This window comes from Bacillus rossius, chromosome 1 (assembly GCF_032445375.1).
Source record: "Bacillus rossius redtenbacheri isolate Brsri chromosome 1, Brsri_v3, whole genome shotgun sequence".
In the NCBI taxonomy this organism is placed as follows: domain Eukaryota; kingdom Metazoa; phylum Arthropoda; class Insecta; order Phasmatodea; family Bacillidae; genus Bacillus; species Bacillus rossius.
The window spans coordinates 240,904,687-240,922,055 of NC_086330.1; the positions used below are offsets into that span (position 1 = coordinate 240,904,687).

Here is a 17,369-nt window from a genome sequence, read left to right on the forward strand (position 1 = left end):
GTGTACGTTCCGTTTCCTGTGTGTACTGTGTGTACGTTCAGTTTCCTGTGTGCACTGTGTGTACGTTCCGTTTCCTGTGTGTACTGTGTGTACGTTCAGTTTCCTGTGTGCACTGTGTGTACGTTCCATTTTCTGTGTGCACTGTGTGTACGTTCCGTTTTCTGTGTGTACTGTGTGTACGTTCCGTTTCCTGTGTGTACTGTGTGTACGTTCCGTTTCCTGTGTGTACTGTGTGTACGTTTAGTTTCCTGTGTGTACTGTGTGTACGTTCCGTTTCCTGTGTGTACTGTGTGTCCGTTTAGTTTCCTGTGTGTACTGTGTTTCCGTTTAGTTTCCTGTGTGTACTGTGTGTACATTCCGTTTCCTGTGTGTACTGTGTGTGTACGTTCCGTTTCCTGTGTGTACTGTGTAATCATTACATTTATTGCGTGTAAATTGCATGTATTGCGCGTACATTGCGTACATTACGTGTTGAAGCTGATGGAGCTGTTGGAGCACTTGCAGCTAATGGTCAATTGAAGCATAGGAGCAAAATGTAGATGGATCTGATGACGTGAATTGTAGCTCTTGGAACCTGGCGTATATTGGAGAGATCGATATTTTTTTCGATCAAATGATCCTCTTTTTTAATTTGTAGATTTGACTCTAGTATTATTGTAAATGGTTCTTGATTTGACTAGCGTATTATTCCATACGGTGCATGTATATAAGCGAGTCCTAGACAGCAGGACGCTCAGTTTGTTACTGACGTCGGCGGTGTAAGGATCACCTAATTTGTTTTTTCTGGTGCATAAGTCGTGTCAATTAGTTGTTCTTGAGACCTCTATGGCATCTTTACCGTCTTTAACGTCGAACTCGGAGGTTGTACCATCGTCTACGGGAACCTTGACGACAGCTACGATGGAGAAGGTGCAGATCCCGTTGGCAACGACGGCGTCAACATTGGAGGAGATTTCAGCAGATGTGATACCACCAGCAGAAGATAGCTTAATGACTACTGAGCTGGATGTGCAGGGAAACTCGGCGAACGCTGGTTCACCATCAATGGAGACTTCAATGGATGCCGAATCGACAACAACTAACGAACATCGGTGCTGTTACTGCAACAAGATTTTCTCAAACAACAGCAATGCTCGACGACATGAGAATAGAGAATGTGCCAAGAACCTATATCGTAAAATGTTTGTTTGTGAGAAATGTCATAAGCAGTTTGCCAGAAAAGATAATATGAAAACGCACATGAAGGCATGCAAAGGTCCTGCTGTGCGGCAGAAAGTAAAGGTTTCGTCACAACAACGATGCGTCGATGTGCATAAGAGTATGCCTGGAGATGGTACTACTGTTGCAACGCCTGTATCTGGATCGGGTCTGAAAGGATCGTCTTCATCACCACGGTATCCTTGCAGCTACTGTGATACGTCGTTCGCATTTTCCCATGATGCACGAAGACATGAGCGGAGCAAATGCACGAAGAATCCATCTCGCATGAAGTTTCGATGTGATGAGTGTCATGAATGGTTTACTGGAATTGATAATTTGCGACGACATGCGAAAAACTGTAAAGGTGAAGTCCGTGTGCCTACTGCTGAACTACCTGCAGAAATTTCGACTCCTCGGTTTAGGTTGAAGGCTCGTGAGCGTACAAGCAAGAAAACCGATGTGCAGCAACCGATTGGTATGACGTCTGAACAGGAAAATAAACCTAAGACTGTGTTCGGCGCATTACAAGTGAACGATAATGGCTTCTACTTGGCGCAGTCTGCATTTCGTGGAACATTGAAGGACTACTATTATTTAAATACGTTAGGTGAGTCGAAAGACATTTGTAATTTTCTTTATGATATCAGAGAGGACATAATCAATCAGCTTACTGATGATGTAGCAACAAACGGACCTTTGAAATATAACTTGTGGTTGGACTGTATATATGGAAAGTCATATCCGTTCGATGACAAAGTGAAGAAGTGTGCATTCAAGACATCGGCTGCAGTAATTTACAGTTCTAACGATGTGAAGCAAACTGTTAAAAATGGTATCCAGAAACTCTGTCAAGAAGAGGTGGACTATGTCTGTAAAGGTTCTGGCTGGACTCTGTCTAGTATAAACCGATTGGAGCTAAGAATTAGTCATTTCACACCGCTGCGGAACTAAATGATTATAAGATTGCTGGCTTTCGCAAATGATCCTGTAGTAGAATAGAAATTATGTAATAAATATTATGTTTGTAAAAGAACTTGTGGTGTTTAATTCCTCGAACCTGTTACTATTATGTTAAATTGATGTTATATTTTTTTGCATCGTCCTAGATCGTACCAAGGACCTTAGTCGACCTAATCAATCAGTATATAGATTATAAATTTATTTAATGAATTTTGGAATTTTTCCCGAATTTCTAGCTAAATAATTACGGATTTTCAAGATGGCGGCCAAATGACAAGATGTCGGGTGTCACAGCAATAATAAATGATTACTGCACTCTAGCGGATAAGAATTAAACTAACATGGCGTCAGCGCACTCTCGCCGACGATATACTGATGATGGCTTCCAGCATACGAGGACAAGATGGCGGACATGACGTCATACTACCTGACGATATATATGCTTTGAAAAAAAGTGGTGGGAGTCAGTATGCCTGCAGCCACCGCGGGGGAAGGATCGGTCGACATTTTTAAATTTTTTGCCCTCACCGGGTTCGAACCGAGGACTCTGACCTCCGTGTCGTAAAAGTATATTTTTTATAAGTATTTTACTAAAAAATTTTTATTTGAATTTTTTTTATATTTTTTAAAAAAAAATTCATTAAAATCGGATAATAAATAAAAAAGTTAAAGATGGCGGGCGTAACGGAAAATGCAACGGTGACGTCATCATCCAATATGGCGGAAAACACATCACCGGAATTTTCTAGAACACAATGACGTCATCCAAAATGGCGGATCCAAAATGGCCGCCGAGGTCAAGGTCAAGGTCAAAGGTCAAGGTCACATCCTGATAGAGGCTTAACTGAGGCTTGAGTTAAGGATGCTTAAGCCTCTATCAGGACATTTCTAGCCGTTGGGATTTTTGAGGAATAAAACGGGAAATTTTCCCTCGAAACGGGAATTTTTCCCTCGAAAACGGGAATTTTTTTCTTAAAACGGGAATTTTTGAATTGTGGAATTTTTTGCGAATTTTTGGCGGAACTTTTTTCCACAGAAATGGAAATTTTGGCGATTTTTGAGGAATTTTGGGCAAATTTTGCCCAATTTTGGAGGATTTTGGCGATTTTTGAGGATCAATTTCAAGGTCAAGGTCAAAGGTCAAGGTCACAACCATCCAAGATGGCCGCCGTGACGTCACAATCCAAGATGGCGGAAAACACCACAGACACCACAGCCAGAAGCCAGATCTCGGACATACATTTGTATACTACTGTCTGTTAATATACTATCTAATTAGAAAGTTTAAAAAGGCTAGATATAAATAAATACATTTTTTCTGAAATAAATTAAAACAATATATTAAGTTAGCCAGTAATATTGTACTTGAACCTATAAATGTTCATTTCTCTAAGTTACGTATTTATTTCTTATTTTTACGCCACAAAAACAATTTAAATGTAACTTAGTGAGGTACTTATGCAAGAGGAAGACTGCGTATGTACCGTGTGGAAGATGACCCAGCAAAGCAGTGCGGGCACGTGCTGACAGTGTGCAAGTGCAGCACGTGTCTAGCCCGGGACCGGGACGCCCTCAGCCGCCGCCGGCCTCCGTGAAGCAGAGGCGAGTGTCGCCCGGCGAGCGAGAAGTACTTCAAACATAACTCATTATTTTGACGTGAATACGTCTTTAAAAATGCTTCCATATTGGGAGGCAACTCAAAAAACGAATGATAACAAAATCGGGGGATACATTTTGGTGTTGCAGCTACATATCTATCATCTCCATCCAAAATTTAATTACACCACTGGATAGCTAAAAGATCAAAGAATTCGTTACGCTAAGTGAAGACTGTGACGCATCGCGCGCGGGGGAGGGGGAAGCGCCGCCATTCTGAGGTCATTTTGCTGCGTTTCGAGATTTACATTTAGTATAACTTTTGACTCGGAGAAGCTACGACGTTCGTTTAGGTTTCAATCGTCAGCTATCGTCAAAATACATCAATTGCATGTTAAAAAAATTAGTGTAAAATAGTTACAGTGAATATGTATGGCGTTAAATTAAAAAATAAATAATAAAATATATATAATGTCGGCCTATACGCGTCAAAGAGCCAAATCCAAATACAGAGATCGAATACAGTTGGAAAGGGCATCCCAAAAGCAATCGAATGATACCAATAAAACACCATATGACCGAGTGAAGCAGTGCCGGGAACGTTAAAGAATGAATGCGGCCGAACGGATCAACGACGGTGCCAGTACATCTACAGTTGGGGCGGTTGAAATTATGCAAGTACATCATTACTTCTTAGTGTTCAAACATGATTATAAAATACATAAAATAGCGTATTTTATATTTTGTATAGAATACATTACCTGTTACGTACACATATTCACGCACAACACATGGCCGTGTCCGTGACACAGTCATACCCCATTTTATTCTTCTCTGAAATCGGTCACTAAAGATTTTCACACTACTAACCACACTCCATAAAACCTATCAAATGTAGTTTTGTCCCGAATTATATCAGGTTATATATTTAAATAGAATTCTCCGGGTTCAGGATCTAGGACTCTTTAATACATTTATATATATGTACTAACTGACCCGGCAAACGTTGTTTTGACATATAAATTATTTCTAGGGAATTTCTAGCTGCAGTACCCGGCGTTGACCGGGCTGAACACAGGGTGAAGGGTACCTTTTCGAAATCAGATGTAGTTAGTAATTGTCTTCTTAATTTGAATGTCAAGTGTGCAAAATAATTTATATCACTTTCAGATCCCGACAGACGTTGTTCTGCCAGTGTATAATTATTTACCTGTATATATAAATAAAAATTGGTGGTCTGTATGTAATCTAGACTTTATAAAACACTATGGAAAAAAGCTGGAAAGTAAGAGATTACTAATATTGAAAGTATTCCATTATCTAGCTAATGCTCGGCATGCATTGCAATGCCTCAATCAGTTTTGTTTTGTAATATGTTTGAAGTAGTTACACATATACAAATCATCTATCCATCTCTCTAAATATATACACTCTAAAAAAAATTTGTACTTTTACAAGGGAAATTCTTGGAAACCCTGTTGCCAAGGATATTTCTTGCAAAACTACAAGGCAGAGCCTTGCAAAATCGCACATGGTACAAAGCTCTGCCTTGTAGTTTTACAAGTAATATCCTTGGCAACAGGGTTTCCAAGGATTTTCCTTGTAAAATATACAAAAATTTCTTTCAGTGTACGTATTTATCTCTATCTACATCTTTATATATCTATGTATCTCTCTATCGCTATTTATCTCTTTATATCTACATATTTACATATATACCTCACACTATCTCTATATCTTCTATATATAAATCTCTATATAGCTCTATACATCTATATATCTCTTTATCTAACCCATTTCATTCTCTATACCTCGCTCTATCTCAACTTATATATCTGTCTGTATATGTCTATATATAAAAATATATATATATCACTCTATCTCTGTCTCTCTTTTATATTTAAATAAATTGTGTCATGCGTGCGCACTTATACAACAAAAACAGACGAAGTGCCGCTATATAATATGAAATAAACACATTTTTTGAAACGATTTGTGCTCCAACTATTGCAAAATAGTTATACAGTCTCAGAAACCTTCACGGGCATGCGCATAACAAATCACCAAAATTTCATCGCAATTGGATGAATGGTATAGGAACGCATACGGCACAAACAAACGAAAATTAAAGACATGACAAATGCATCAAACCAGGGCCGCAACTAGAGTTTCTGGCACCCGGGACATGAATGGATTAATGCGCCCCCCCTTCCCTCTCTTTTTTTGCACATACCACACCAATAAAGCGGGTGGTCCGGGGGCCCTACCACGGAAAAATGGTGCTATTTAAGCATTTTCCATACCTACATGTAACGGTTTCTGTGCTACTGTAACTTCCATGCATGAACCCACTATGTCTATAAAGTAGTCCGTATAATCACTAGACTTGTTCATTAAATATGTTGAGATGTTATATTGTAAATCAGATTAGACATTCCTGACATGCAAGTTAAAAAACTTTTTACCAGTTACCAGTTGTACTAGGAATTACAATGCAAGCGATTTCGGCGCCCCCACAGCTATGCGCCCGGGGCGTATGCCCCGCTTGCCCCCCCCCCCCCCCCCCAATTCCTAGTTGCGGCCCTGCATCAAACGATGGTGCGTTTAAAATTTAAGGCAACTAACTATATATATTGACGAAGTTAAAAACAAAACTTTTATTTTGCTAGCCGCTGCGAGCTCCACTAAGCGGGCTGGTCTCACCAAGGAGAAAAATATGAATTTTCCAGACCTTACTATGTGTATGATCGTGTAGCAGACATAAAGAAATGACACTCACTCATTATTTGTATGTCTATGACCTGTGATTTTTTCTGTTATAAAATGAAATTATCACTTTTTCACTCCCTTAGGGATGGAATTACATATTTATATGTGGTCTATGTGTTAATCCAGGTAATGAGCTCGCTGTAGGCGGGGAAGGTTGATCGTGTGTTAATTGATCAGCTATCGACCGGGGTTGAAACATATAAAGTTCTATTAAAAATTAGGGGTTGGTGATAGAAGGGTGAAAATTTAGGGTTGTATGTATTTTTTAATGCCACACTATAAAAAAAATTAAATAAAAAATTTTGTCCAAAAATTAAAAAAAAAAAATGTTTCGGGTGGACAACCCTTATCACTTAGGGGTATGAAAAATAGATAGTAGCCGATTCTCATACATACTGAATATGCATACAAAATTTGATAAAAATCGTTCAAGCCGTTTCAGAGGAGTATGATAACTAACACAGTGACACGATAATTTTATATATAAGATATATATATTAGTTTATAATTAATATATATTAATATATTTATATATATTAATAAATTTATTTATTTAATACATTTGTAATTCGTCTAGTTAGTATTTTAGTGTCTTAATATTCATGACATAAGAATCAAGGATTTTTATAAGATTTTATTAGAGATGAAAAGTGGTGTTTGTTGGTGGTCTAGAACAAGATTAGTTTAGCTACTTTTTTTTCATCTTTGGCTCGTAAAATCGCGAAATTAATGTACATAAATGCCCATCTAATGCAATGCACACAAATTGTCTTTAATTTAAGTGGTAGCTACAAACCCCGCAAATACGCAAATAGATATTTACCCTTAACTAATGACTTGAATAATCAACTGATACATTCAAACGCACTACATATTATTTAGTAGTTATGCATCCTAATTATTATTTTTAATACACCAGACAGGCATAATTATGCAAAACACACTATCTTTTGACAAGCGCGATTTAAAAAACATGGACCCCAGACTGACGGTGTGACTTTTGTTGATTCGCATCTTTATTAAAGGGGGTTGTCTGTAAAGTCGGTTTACGGATGATAATTTTACGTGATAAGGTCATAAGAAAAAATTGATGAAAAAGTACTTATTGATACATTGTTAATTAAAATTTTATAACTTGTGATTTTTTTTAATTGGCGTTGAGCTAGATGAAAATACATGTAATTAAATACGAATCAATGCACTTAATTAAATGCATCCATGATTTGATTTTTTTTTCAATTTTGCAAGTTTAATGTGCATTATTGGTTAAAAATGATTATGAGCAATTTTTTTAGCAATAAACTTTAATCAAATTAATGTTAATGAAGTGTTAATTTAAAACGATGAAATTGAAATCATAAATAAAATTCATGAAACTGATGCTTTTGAAAAGCCTGCCAAAACCTACTTGATATAATAATATATTCCCTTGCACTGCGTTAACTTGTCATTAAAACATAAATATTTTTAAAACTCTGGTTAAAAACATTAATTTTTAATTTTCAAATATTATTTACAGTTTTTGCAAATTTAATTTAAATAATTTGTTTAAATATAAGCACCCTCAATTAGTTATAGAAATGAATTGAAATCAAATCAATGTCAATAAATTGTTAATTTGAAATGACGAAATTGGACAAATAAATCAAATTTTTTAAATTACTGCTTTTAAAAAGCCCGCCTTAACCTGTTTCATATTATAGAAGATTTTCTTGCACGGTGGTTGGCCGGTTCAACTTGTTATTTTAGACACATTGTTATGACATGTGTGAGGTTAAACATTAATTTTTAATCTTACATTAATAGCTACGCACGATCATTTGTTTTTCATTGAATACTAAATAAAATCATTTGACTTTTTATACCATCGTTTATATGAGATAATAATTTTTCATTATTACTACCCTCGCCAAACGATGTACTTTTTTTAATAATCAAAGAACAAATATATGAGATTATATCGCTACTCAAATTCTTAAAATGCAAGAATTAATTACCCTGTTTGCCGCAATTTTTGTTGTAATAAACAATGGCAACCACATTAACTTTTCACTTCACTTTATAAACAGTTGCCAAACAGTTCACGTGTAGGTTGTGTGCTGCCGCTGTCTCTCTTCTACTCGGACGCATCGGCCGATGGAGTGGAAGAGAGATATATGCGTCACAAGCCGAACGCTTAGGCCGATCGTGCTTCTCTATCGCTTGTTCCGCGCTCTCGCTTGCACGCTCGGCTCAGGCAGAACGTAACAATGAGTCATGCTTTTTCGTGCGTGCAGCTGGCGTTCATCGATTTATAAGACGTTATCACGTCAAAAATAAATTTGTTAAGTGGTTTCTTCAAAACTAAAGTGTTGTATGAGTCAAAATAATTAAATTAATAAAGTAAAAATCACAGTTTGTTCATAAGTCACATCATTAATAGTAATTTATAATTCAGCTCTGAACGCGAATGACGTTCTGATGTCGGTATAGACAGAATGAACGCATCGCAGGTGACAGGCGAGGTAACAGGCCCCGGGGTCAGCAGTGCCGTGAGGCCGCCCAGCACGGAGCAGCGGGGAGGAGGAGGGGAGTCACGTCTCCGAGCGACGCCGCCAGGGGCAGGACCGGCGCACCTCGGCGGCCGCCATCTTGGGTCCGGAATTTACATTATCACACATATTTATCAAGCGATGTCTCAGAACTTGCGAATATAAAAGCAAAGTTTTATGCGTTTGCAATATGGGAAAACGTAGATGACGATAACGCCATTTATCATTCAAAAAATGTATCATTATGGAAGTTCGCTTCACTTTTTATTAATAAAATATTTGCAGCAATCTATCGCGTGCAAATTTAAACACCTACAAGTCATTTTCAATGCTTATTTTATAGATCATCTTTGGGAACTGCAATAGCGTGAAAATGCAATAACTGAACATGAAGTGTGAGATCTAGACATTTCGATGACAACATTGACATGTTGGGTATGTTGATGGGTTTTTAATTATCTTATAACTTTGTTTGGCACGATGAGTTGGAGACATCTTGGGGCTGACAAGTTTATACCAGTGTGTTGTCTCCACCGCTGATACAGCCAGACAACACGTGTAATTCCCGCAGCCTCGTGGAGGCGTGCAGCCGTGCTGCGCTCTGCCGCAGCGAGCGCTGTCAGCGCGGTGGCGCAGTTGTTTATAACAAATATACATATTTAATATTATTGTTGTGCAAGTAAAATAATTAATAATGTGTCTTACTTTCTACTTGATTTTAATACATTTATTTACAATTGTCAATTGTTAGGTGGATGCTGAGTGAATTAGTTTTGCACTCTCCCACTTGGAGCGCTGAAGGCAGTTGTAGTTGTCAGCGTATAAGTGGCCGATCTATGTACACTGGCTTGTCTGTGGCGACACTCACCGAGGGCGCCGAGAGATGAGTGTTGGGGGCGGCGTGGGGGCCGCGAGCGCTGGGGGCGGCTTGGGGGCGGCTCGGGGGTGGCTACTGCGCAGGCAGTGATCCCATCGAGCCACGTCCTCTCCGCGGTGTGCGCACTTCTCCGCCGTCTGCGAACACGCACCGGCTGTCACGGCTGCTCGGGTGTGCACACACGTTACCCGAGAGCTGCCCTGGACTGCACTGTCCTGACTAGTGCTCTGAGAGTAGTTCAAGTCCGTTTAAAACATATCCTTAAACATATGCAGTTTAGTTTTAAAAACCTTTCATATTATACGTTTTGTTCGATTTAAGAAAATCTAAAGTTATATATTCGCTACAAGTTAAATTCCCCGTAATTTACTAAAGAACTGTTCATACATATTTTAGTTTTAAGTTTTACCTAAAATAAAATAATAACACATTATGTAGCACAATTCTAATATCAGGCGTGCCAAGCAAATTTTCGATAAAACCGTAATCATTGCATTGTTATTACTTAAAGAGATATTTTAACTGAAAATTATATTTTATTTAAGAGATTATTTAACAAAATCAAAACAGAATTTTTTTTATGTTTCTAACGGTTTTTTTAAGGAAATTGAATATTTTGGTTAAGTAATCAAATCAAATTTTTAATATTTTTATAATGTAATATAAAATAAAACATTCTTACAACAACGTAATTAACTTCTCACAGCAGATGTAACCCAGTCACTGACTAGCTTATGACAACAGGCCCAGCCAACCTAAGAGACAGACAGCTTAAAGTTATTTAAGTTGCATCATTGTACCTTCTCATCCGATAAAAATTAACAAACATACAGCAAATCAACGTGTGCTTCTAATATGCCAGGTAAGCATGCTGTGTTTTCCTATTTAATGATTACTTTAAATTTCAAGTTATGATGAATAAGGCCCAGTCAAAAAATTCTATAAATTTTAACATCATTATTACAGTTAGTTTCAATTCACATACTAAACACTTTTTGATCTCATTTTTGTTTCTTCCATTTGGCTGATCTTCTGCCCCTGATATGTTAGTCTACCTGCAAAATGGATATCTAGTTATAGTTTGAAATTTATAGAAATATAAAAAGCATACCTACAGTTAGAAAAATGTCTTCACTGGTATAATATAAATCCTGCTTAAATGTAACAGTTTTATAAAGATGTCTGGACATTACACATCATCTCTTAGTTTGCTGAAACTTTGACTGTTTCCCAAGTAGTGTTGTAATGGCTGCACTTTTTCATCTTCATCCCTGAAAGGACGCAACCTTCTGCACTTACCAGTGCGAGGGCAAGTCGGATCGCCTGCGGGTTAGGCGACCCGCGAAGCTTAAGCGAGCCTAATTGAGAAGGTTCTAGTTCATTTGACTGTTACGTGGCACCGGAAATTATGCTTTCTACGCAGCTTCGCCGAGCGGATGAAAGAGTATCCTAGTTCATAGCGACCGTTGCCCCTGGAGGGGTGTGTGCAGGGACGAGAGAGACTGGCACCGGCTCTCCGCTACTACGAGAGACCCGCCCGCCGTACCAACCGAAGGACGACGTCATCATCGGGGTACCCCTGCCACTTGGAACCACAACTGAGATGTTGACACTGACGTCACCAGTACAGAGGGTCCCGGGTTAGAATTCTAACGAGTGAATGCTGACTCGGCGAGTAACGAGTTAGAAACTATGAAGAAGCGAGAAAACACCGAGCTGGATTATGGTGGCAGCAGGGGCGTGCCAGGAGGACTCAAGTGGCTGGTTTTAGTCCCGGCGAGCGAGCAACACTTGCCCAGCGAGTAGGAGGAATCAAACGAGTAAGAAAGTGGACGAGTTGGAAATGAGCCGAGAGGGCTTTCGGCCTCAACGACAGAGGACAGAGATTTTCGAATGAGCTAAATTAACTCCCGCAGATGAAATATTAAAAATTATATTTACGTAATTGATTCAATTTTAAATTTTCAGTAAGTATCTGTCATTAGTCACAGAAGCTAATATGGATCCCAGTTGTTGCCTGCAGCTGAATCGGAAGGACATTTTTGTAGATACTACAGCAGAAATTTGTCCTGAGAAGGAATGCTAGACGTCACGAGTAGAATGCTTGTGTTAAAAACCCGCTATGCAAAAGTTAAGCTGTGATTGGTGTTGGCAGGTTGCTTACACGAATTGGTAGCTTGAAAATATACGGCAGAATTAGTAAAACCAAGCCAACTTACGAGGTAGAGGACATCGATATAGCCATGCAAGGAAGATGACAGCTGCAGAAGAAATTGATTATGCATCATGGGAAGATCCTACCATATTGACCGACCGGTCAAGACTTGAACATGCTTCACTTTGTGCAGGAAATTATTTGCACATCACAGAAGTACTCTTGATACTTAAAGAAATGAGGGAATCTGGCTACATAAAATTCCTGCATTTGTATAAGATAAAAATAAAAATATTATTTTGGATTTTAAAAGTGATTGATTTTATTACACGAAATCTGATTTCTAATTAAGCTTGAGATCTCGCGACAGCATGATCAATTTGTGCATTATGTGGTCATTGAATCTTCGGTGTATTCGTTGCGTATGCTGTGTGTGTACTGTGTATTCATTGTGTTAACTAGTGTTATTTTCTTGTGTTGAATGCGTGTAATTTCCTTAAATGTTCGTAGTCATATCTGTAGTAGCTCTAAATAATTACTGGTTCAAAACCTTTTGGTTATGATAAAATATTTTTCATGGATTATTAGTCCTATAGAAATCGAAATTCGTGTTCTGTTTGTCTAATTGCTTGTAATTGATTTTATCTATACTTTAGGTCTGACAGTTCGAAGACTTTATCTTGACTGCTTGAAATATGTTATATTAGTTATCAACGAAAAAGGCTTTGTGGTTCGGAGACGTATTGTCTATACCCCTGACATTGTACATGAGCTGGCCTCGTTGCCCTAAACATATAGCATTGTATATGAACTGGTTGGAAAGTATTCCATGCATTGAAAAAAAATTAGACTTCTGCGGCAGGTAGCGAGACAAAATATTTAATTTGTTGGACAGGTATCGTGTATAGAGTTGTTTTTCGTAGAGAAAATGATTAATAAACTCCATTAAATGTATAATGAAAGAGAATTTAAAAATCATTTAAAGCTTTGGTTACTCTTATCACTGACCGAGAATCGAACCAACGATGGAATTCTATTTTACCTGATTATTAATTATTTTGATGATTTTAGGAATTTTACCTGAACTTATAGGTTAATTATTCCTGAATTTTCCTGATGGCCAATAATATGTCATCATCAACTTACTAGAGGCTATTAGATGAGGAATCTAAGCCCCCTTTTTTTACATAGAATAAATAATTTTTATCGAGCAAGGATCGAACCAAGCACTGTAATCAATTGGGTCCATCATCATATAAATGCGCAAATGTTTTGATTATTTTTTTGGAATTTTTCCTTAATTTCTACCTAAATAATTACAGATTCACAAGATGGCGGAATCCAAGATGGTGAGCGCCCTGGCAATAAATTATTACTGCACCTTATCAGCTATAAATATTAAACTTATATCTTGGTGGCGCCCTCTAGCAGATGGAAACAATATGTCGGCTCCAATATGGTGGCCTCCAACAGACAAAAACAAGATGGTGGGTATGATGTCAAAAGAGCTGTCAATATATATACTTTGCCATTTGTTTTAGGACGTCAGTCTGTCGGTGGCTTCCATTTTTTTTTTCCTAACAACGTTCGAACCGAGTACTCCTAGAACATGATGTAAGTGCATTTTTTTTAAATTAAAAAAATAAAATTTAAAAATAAATAAAATTAAAAATTGTTTTTAAATATTTTTATTATTTTTTTATTACTAGCTAAATAATTATGGATTTTTAAGATGGTGGTTGTGATGTCATAATCCAAGATTGCGGAATATTTTTCTTTTTTATTAATTTTAAAAACATTTCCGAATTTATAGCTTAATATTTACGGATTTTCAAGATGGTGGCCGTAACGCAAACTGCTACCGTTATGTTACAATTCAATATAGCGTCAATGACATCCTAATTGTCAAGTTTATGACCTCAGCGGCTTATGGCGGCTTGTATATGCGGACTTTAAGCTGATTTGCAAACCTTTCATGCCACTGGCATGTTTGAGGACTAAAACGGGAAATTTTCTTTCAATACTGGAATTTTTCCCTTGAAAATGGGAAACATTTGTTTTTAAATTTTTTGAGATTTTTTGTTTTTATTTTTCCTGAAAACTGGAATTGTTGGCTGATTTTGGCGAATTGTTGGCTTATTTTGAGGAATGTTGTTAAATATTTGTTCATTTTTGGCAAATTTTGAAAGTCAAGGTCACGGTTATCCAAGATGGCCTGCATGACGTCAGAACCCAAGATGGCGGTCAACGACTCGGCACCATATCCTGAACCCTGGCCCCGGAGGTATCAGCGGTGCGAGGTGATCCGACGTCACTGCAGGTCCGAGTCCTAGTGAGACCAGCTGCGGCCGTTCAGCTGGGAGGAAGACGACGAGTCCTCCTGCTGACGGGACGTGGAGGACAGAGACTACTGCTAGCGGCGACAGCGAGTTCCTCGCCCCGGGTAGAAGCCATGCGTGCCGCCGGGAGCTGGCCTGCGACCACGGAACGAGGCGAGTAGCGACAGCGACAGCGACCGCATACTCGGCGGGGTTTACCGTACCACCAAAGTTAAATAATAAAAACCGTGGTCAATAATTTAAATTGTAGTTATTTTGTGAAGATTTTTGAGCTGTGTTTTAAGTAAAGTTGTAAATAGTAAGTCTTACATATTTTTATAGAGAGTTATTCCGTGCTTGCCATTAACATTTTAACTGACTTTGGCAACAAATTTATAAAAATTTATTTGTACTAACGCATGTACTGGTGGTTATGTCCAGCAGGAATTTTAAGCCGCATATTTATGTGTTTTATAAATTGTGTTTATTGTGTTGGTTTTGTATATTTTTAAATATTTATTGTTAATGCCTAAATTCTTTGTGTTCGTTACTGATGAATATTGAAACACAAAATTGTTAAGTCGTCAGTTATTGCTGCAAGTCCACAACGCACAAGTAATCCATGTGTTTAATAAATATTTATTTGTATTTGGTACCACGTACCATCGAGTGGACTACGTCAATAAATGTCTAAGTTTAAATCTTTTTTATGTTTTGGCACCTACTCCCTCGCATAGCCCTTTTCCCGTTCACAGAAAGTGAAATATGTTTAAGTAAAAAAATTATATAGAAATAAACGGCTATGCGATTCTTCAAAAGTATTTTCTTAAACTTTTCATATTTAAGTGAACAGAGTACGTAACTTCGAAACATCAGCTTTCACCGTGCCTCTCAAAGAAGGATAGAAGTATCTCAATGGCATTCAAATTATTCAAATAATAAAACACTAACAGTCATGGTTTTGTGTGGCACGGTAACTGTGAGTGTACAGTTAGTGCCAAGCCATTACATTAGGAGCTCAGTGCTTATGAAGTAGGACTCACTCCGGACGGAAGTGGCGTACCGCGCCAACTGACCGTTACGTGTCGCCACAAGGACTCAGCAGGGTACATGTCTCTACAATATGCCATGGTGCCTGTTCCCTGGATTCATTGAGCGTACGAGTTTATTTCCTAGTGTTACAATACTTGCTTTACACTTTTCCTCTAACTATAACTCTATATTGACTATGTAAAGTATAGTAAAAAATATATCGAATTACCTGTAATTTCATAAAATAGATATTTTTCTCTGTTACGAAAATTATGCATTTTTCACTCAGTATCGGTGTTTTTCAAACAATAAGACTATATTGCTAATTTTACTTACAACTCTATTTTGGTGTTCACGGATATGTATGTATATTGTTCTTTGACCTAAATCAAGAAAATCTAGAAAATCTGCTAGTGCTGTACAGTTAATATCAAGCAATATGGTTTTATAGAAAAAGCATTAAAAACTTTCAAAACCAATTTTTATTTTTATGGGCCAAGTATTTTGGTTTCCATGCCACATTTATAAAAACAGTATGAAAAAATTAAATATATGATAAATATGTAGGGTTCTTTGCAAAAATTTTAAATTATAATAATTTTGTCCCATTCCTTTTGTTGTTGCTGCACACTGAAATATCGATAAATAAGTAATTTAGGTCTGCAATAAAGTACTATCTTTAGTCTAACGTTGTACATAAAATTTGTATTTATTGAGAATGTATTGCAAAGTATTTAAGTAAAAAATTATTCTATGATGGTTACATATAAAAGTTAAATCCATAAAATAAAATATTAATTTATGCCTAATATTTAAAACACATAGAGTTAGTTTTTAAAAACCATAATCACACTTTGGGAACAATGAAATTTTAAACAATGGAAAGTTTTAATTATCGCTAAATATGTAATATGTAGCTCAGTTTTTAAAAATAAATTAAATATCACTAAGAATAAGTGTTTATGAAAACCAAATGAATAGATTTCAAGACCAAACTTCATCGAAATCTGTTATCAAAGGTTTTTAAATTATATATATATATATATATATATATATATATATAGTATTTAAAAATACATAGTGTTTTCTATTTTTATTTTTTTAAGAAACCACAATTTTTATTTTTCTTATTTAAGCTGTCGGAATTTTGTTCACTACAGGAATGAGAATAAATGACCAATCCATTCACCAAAATGTGAGCAAGACTTGAAAATCTTAATAAAATCTGTGGGTGGGTGGAAAAAGGGTACATTTTTTTCCAGCTACTGGTTGAAGTTATTGCGAACAGCCAATGAGGTGCATGTTGAGAATAGTAACATTTAATGAATTATTCGACAGGAAAATTAGTTCTCACTTCTGCCATTTTATAACCATTTATTTAGCTGTTGGAGTTTTCACGCATATTTTACGAAACCATATGGGCTACGAACGATCATAATTTGAATTTGAAACTTTTACCTTCCCTCAGGCAGCACGGACCGCCGCAGTCGGTGGGCTGGATACTCTGGACGCAGGCGCCGGCCGGCCAGTGCAAGTGCGTGAGCTACGTAGAGGAAACTACACCCCTCCCCCCCCCCCGGTTCCTAGTGGGGCGGGCGCGCGCCAGGCCCCGCGCCGTGCAGCCTCGCCAACTGTGTCGCCCCAGCAGATACTTCCATAGATAACACGAACACGCTGCCATCTGGGCTGCAAGCGCGTTGGCACGGCGGCCAGCTGTTTGCATTCATTCTATGCGAAACAAAGTCAGGTCGCCGGCCGTACATTCGACAACCCAATTCCAAACTGGTGCACCAATCAGTCTACATCACACAAATGCTCGTCTCGTACATTTTGTTTGGCATAATACGAATTCTGCGGTCAACAGAATGTGCGAAGTAGCTAAGAATGAAAAAAATATCATCTTATAACTTCAAATGTTATGCCCTACGATA

At 37.5% G+C, this 17,369-nt stretch overlaps 1 protein-coding gene across 1 annotated transcript in view; it reads right to left on the reverse strand.

The window, feature by feature from the left end:
- LOC134527409 (uncharacterized) overlaps positions 1 to 16,981 on the reverse strand; it is a 125,650-nt gene extending 108,669 nt beyond the window's left edge. The window contains exons 1-2 of the mRNA XM_063360073.1: positions 16,897 to 16,981; positions 9,925 to 10,070 (exon numbers count right to left, since the gene is read on the reverse strand). The gene's annotated coding sequence lies outside the window, so the exon portion shown is untranslated. The remainder of the gene's footprint in view (positions 1 to 9,924; positions 10,071 to 16,896) is intronic.
- Between the last annotated feature and the right edge of the window lie 388 nt (positions 16,982 to 17,369).